Source organism: Prosopis cineraria, unplaced genomic scaffold (genome assembly GCF_029017545.1).
Source record: "Prosopis cineraria cultivar Desert tree isolate PC_DT_omini unplaced genomic scaffold, ASM2901754v1 PC1304, whole genome shotgun sequence".
Lineage (NCBI taxonomy): Eukaryota > Viridiplantae > Streptophyta > Magnoliopsida > Fabales > Fabaceae > Prosopis > Prosopis cineraria.
This window is the reverse complement of record NW_026556629.1, coordinates 27,548-33,547: the sequence shown is the minus strand read 5'-3', so window position 1 is coordinate 33,547 and position 6,000 is coordinate 27,548.

Below are 6,000 nucleotides of genomic sequence, written 5' to 3'. Positions count from 1 at the left end.
CCTGTAGCAAGGGCACTCGTGCTTGTTGCCGTAAGTGCCAGAAGGCACGCAGTTGCATTTCTGGCAGCAGATCCCGCAGAACTTCAAGCATCTGTCCTGCACTCCTGCCTTTGCGCATCTCTCCCCGCACTTGCCGTCGCAGAATGCTGCGTCAACCACAGACGTTAGTTTAAATGCCTTCAAACAAATACAAGTTTGAATCATAGTGAGGGATTTGAGCTTACGAGAGCCTGCCATTGTGAGCTCCAGCAAGCAGGAGCTGGCCACCAGCAGGCACAGGAGCAGCACCAGTTGCGAAGCTTAGCTTTCATCTTGCTTGGAATGGGGAATGTGGGTGGGAGCAAACGGCGCAAGGGGGAGGGGCTCATTTATAGGCAGAAGAAATGAAGAGGTTGCAGTGAAGGGTGGGGGAAAATGGCAGTGTGAGAATTTGTTGGATGCTTATGGGGCCAGAGACAGCTGGCCACTGATTTTTTGCTGGTATTCTGCAGAACCCGCGTCCTGCCTTTTGGATTTACTTGCTCTCCTACTCCCTGCCCTACAATAATTATCAGATGTGTAGGTTTAACTATCCAGCATTTACAAATTTGTAAAAATGTATAGCCCCTCCCCTCTTAATATAAAACATCTCTAATTAATCTATCCAAATCAAAAATAAAATCATTAAATTATTAACTTTACTTTAAAATAAACTAATCTTTTAATTTTATTCGTGTTTAAATATTTTTAAAATTTGCATTTCATTTTTCATCATAATTAATGAATTTAAATAAAAATCATACTAAAAATATAATTAATATCAAATCAAGTATCTTATATTTAGAATAAAAGAATTCTTTTAAAAAAGATATCATATAACAAAGACAGGAGGCAGTGCCTCTTTAATTTTATCCTCTATAAAAATTAATGACCATGATAAAGTTTGTCAAAAATACTAGATTTTAGACCAGTACATCTTATGGGAGCATTATTTCATATTTCTTTATTTTTTAAAGAGTTGGATGTTAAATATTTTTAATCTTTTGAGGTGTAATTATTGCCTTTTTTAAAAGTGTCCCAATTGATAACGACTTTATATTTATTGTAGGATATTTAATATGAATAATATAAAAGATAGAGTTAGTGAAAAGTAGGTAATAATTTTATTAGTGGGTGAGATTCAGTTAAAAATATCTCATATTTTTTAACGGAGGGAGTATTATTTAAGACAAATAAAATAAATTTAAATATCAATTAATAATGATTTTTATATTTATTGTAGAGTATTTAATATCAGTAAATATAAAAGATAGGGTCAGTTTAAAGTAAATAACTATCTTATTATATATGAAATTAGGTTAAAAATACCTTATATATTTTAATGGAGGGAGTATTATTTAAGACAAATAGAGGGGAAAGAATGAAAATTAAATTTTATTAATTTAAAAAAATACGTAAAAATAGCTACACTCTTTAATTTTTTTGGCAACTGCTATTAACTATTTTTTCTATTTCTAGTACAATATGAGAAGTTTTTTTTGTTATTAGAATTCACAAATATAAATAATATTTTATTTATTTTCACACAATTTATTTTAGAATATATGAAAATATGACTAATATTTTATTTTATATAAATTATTAAAATCAATTAAAGTTGTGTGTATTGATACGAGACCTTCAAGCAATTAATTGAGAATGAATCTTAATCTTATGTACTTGGTAACTTAATGCAAAAAAAATTTACCATTCACTATCATTGCATCTCTAAATAAAAAAAAAAACTAATAACTAATTCTTCAACGCTGCAAATAATAAAAAAATGATGTAATATAATATATAAAATTTTAAAAATACAATTTAATTTTAAAAAGCTAAGACATCAACTATAATTCTAATTTTAACATATATTGTTAAAGATTAAATTTTTAAAACAATTTTAATTTATAACAAAATTAAAAATAATTGCATTGGATTACACATTGCAAATCCAACGCAAATAACAAAGGAAAGGGACGTTACAATGCGGTGTTATTAGCGAGGGTCAGCATTAGGAAAAAAATTAACTGTGGATCTTTGTCTGGTATTAATATTTATAACTAAAGTAAGGTTTTAAAGACCACCATACAATTGTGACCAAAAAGAGTACGCCTTAAAAGGCGCACTCTCTTTATTCTTGATACAAGATAAATTTCAATTTTTTTATTTCCTAATATAAGGCAAAATTAAAATAGGTATTTTTTTATCTTTTCTTGTTTATTTATTATGGTTTGAATTTTCACACAACAATTTAAATTGTTATTAATGCAAAGACGAGGTTGATTACAAAATGCCAAGAGGACCTCTTGATTCTCGATGCTCCATCAGTTACAGTTTGCAAGAGGACTTCGGACATTCTTATAATATTACCAGAAAAATAAATGAATTTAAGTTTTAAAATTTAACTGCAGGGGGGAAAACTATATTAAAAATCAAAGGAAACTTATTTTACAAGAGAGCCAGTAATTTTGTTAATATTAGCTTTCCTATTTTATAAGAAAATAGGAAAGATAAATAAATAACGTGGAAAGGCAGATTGGAACTGGACCCGGCAGGGCATCGCACACGACAAAACAATTGCTGGTTGCCAACAATGTACTCGGGCCCTCTAGACTCAACAGCATCAAATTCCCCACAAGAAGAAACAACCAAAGGGGTGACAACATAAATCAATTCACCAAAAAAAAAAAAGCAATTTATTGAATCAATAAATTATCAAAACTAATATTTTATTGATTTTAAAAAATACTGGTTATTTTATTTTTTAAACGACTCGGGTTTTAAATATATGAACTTTAAATGAAAGATTTAAAATATAAAATTTAAAATTTAAAATTTAAATTCAATTCCAAATTATAAATCTACACTTACCTTAAACATAAAAAAAAAATACTTCCTTCATTTAAAATGTAATCATTTTTAACGAATCTCACTCCCTAATAAGTAATTACCTATTTTCAAACTAACTCTATCTTTTTATATTTACCTCTATTAAACACTCTATATAAATATAAAGTCATTATCATATGGATACTTTTAAAAAAAAGATAATAATTATATTTTAAAAATTAAAAATATTTTAATTTTTTAATATTCAATATTTTAAAAAATACTTTATATTCTGCACCCAAGAGTTTTTGCTTAGCTAGACAGGCAGAGCTGACAGGCGAAAGCACTTGCTCTTTTTTACGGCGAGGGGAAAAAAACAAAGAAGGCACTTGCATGATTTCTTTTTCTTTTTTTTTAACCAACACAATAGCATGATTTTAGAGAAGACTCTTGTACCCTGCCCCAGGAAACAGATTTTTTTTTTTTTTGAAGGGAAAAAAAAAGAGGGAAAGGGAGAAAGATTGACTAGGTATCCGGGAAAAGAAGGAATAGATCGCACGCTGTTTTATCCATCAAGAAGTCTGCCTGGGTCACGTGATCTGTCGGCATTATTAATTAATTAATCTCTTCTATTTATAACTATGGGTATAATATAAAAACTTCAATTGAAGGTGATGCGCATGCATCATAAATATATAGCCATTTTTAATTCCATCCACATTAACTGATAGTATTAATATCAAATAGTACAATTATTAGGAACCCAGATTCATACTTTTTCTTTACTCCTCGCATTCGACTGTTCATTCGGCTTTTACTAGTCGGTCTCATGTGCTGCTGCCCACTTTTAATTCTCCTCTTCGTACTCTGTTTATTGGCACCGACAGATTACATGTGCAAGTACAACCACTGCAACTCTTTCACCCTTCCATCAACATTCTTTGCCTTGTTTGAATCTCAAAGTCAATTCCCAAAACAAAAAACAAAAAAGAGCTCAAAGCATTTATTCATCTATCGATTTATTTTTACAAGAAGAGAACGCTCCTAGTCAATCATACTCAAGATGAATCCACTTACCTCCTCCTTCTATGCCCAAGAGTTCTCAAAAGGGCACAGCGACATCACGCCAAGTTTGAAACTTTTCTTTGAGTATAGCTGAATGTTTGGTAATATACACTCTTATCCTTGATAGAAGACAAAGTTTAGAAGACTTTTTTTTTATCCTGAATATAAAACGAAGTTATTAGAATAATTCATACTTTCTCCCAATTTTACAACTTGTTTTTTATTGTAATTGAATTTTTAAATAACAATTTATTATGATAATTTAACTATAGACAGTGGTCAAATTGGAAAGTTGTGTGTATTTTTTTTTCACAATTTTAATTTCAATATTATAACTAACATTTCTTGATAAATATAGAGTTTGCTAGCTTCATCTTAAATTGATAGAGGTAGAGCTAAAAGTTTTATTAGGAGAGCCGAGATGACAAAACAAATATAATAATAAAAAAAGTTATATATATCATTAACACATATAATATAAATATTTTAACTTATATATTTATATTTAATTTTACAAATATATAGATATATATATAAAATAAACAGTACCTTATTTTTAGCTTTCATTGTATAAAAATTATTAATTATTTTGTTTGCAATAACTTTTAGAATTTCCTACTCTATATAGCCTATTATTAGATTGATGAAAAATTTTATCTTCTCTTCAAGCATTGAATGATTTAAAAGCATCTTTGAAATATAAAATTTCACTCAATCTAAAAAACTTACTATTTAATTCTTTCAGTTGATAATCGCATTAAATAAATATATTAACACAGTAATAATGTTTAATTGTTACAAAAAAAATTTTGTTGATGAAGTCAAATTATATAAAAATAAAAATAATTCATATTATAAATTTTAATAGCTTGGTTATTACAAAAAAAAGTAATTTTTTTTCTAGAAGAACACCTTAGCTGTAACTTATTATTTTTTTGAATAAATGATTTTATGAAAGATATTAAGCACTTAGCATTAATATATCTTAAAATTTGTTGTAATATTTGATAAAGTTTGTTAGTAATAATTCTTATAATTTTTTCATCAAATATAAAATGAAATAAAATCAAATTGCATCAATGCTTTAAATTATGTATAGAATTATCTTGTTATGATGATTATATTTTCAAGCTAATAAAATAGTTATACTATTTACATATTAGTAGTTCGTTTCAATCCTCTCTCACGCTTCCATTTTGCTATTGTACACTCAACTTGTGTTCTAATTCTGATGTAAGCTTTGGTTTTTGCAGGTACGATGGGTTTTTCTGGTCGATGCTGGCCACCAGCTAGCGTGTATCCTTTAAATTTCTCCGCAAGAATTGAGGTTTGGATTCTTTAGTTATATACACCATTATCCCGCGTTTCGAATTTACACACGGTTTCTTTGTTTTTCAGCACACTCTCACCTTCACTCCCCCCCCCCCCTTCCCATGCAGAGGATTATAATTCTATCTCTTTTCTTAATTGTTTTGACTAGCTTGTAGAGTTATTGTCGCAATTAATTGGAAGCACACCCTCTGCATATAAGGATTGTGGATCCTACTGTTGATAATGGACTTTCTGCTGGAATGGGTTTGCAAGGCCTTTCCGTCTAAAAATTTTGCAATTCACAAATTTAATATAATCTTCAAGCATGTGCTACCTGCTCTGCTCGTGCGAGCAACGGGAAAACCCAACAGTGCCAGCTAAAAATTGAACACCGAACATCATACTTATTGAAGGAGACACAAGGACGGGTGGCCCATGCATTAAAACATACGCGCATGTCTACAATTGTGATTTTTTTTGATACCGTGGTCCAAAGATATCAGTGCGCGTGGTTCTCCCAAGAAACAACCAAATGGTTGAGAACAAAAATCAATTCATTTTGTTCAACCAATAAATTATTCAACTAATGTATTGGTTGATTTGATAAAATACTTTTTTCTTTCTTTAAAGATTTTGAAATTACTCAAAATTTTAAGTATATAGGCTTTAAATATGATATTTAAAATAAAAGATTTTAAAATTAAAATTCAATTCTAAGCCTATAAATCTAAATGCTTGATGTTTTGAAATTCCATAAAAAAATAAATGATTATCTGC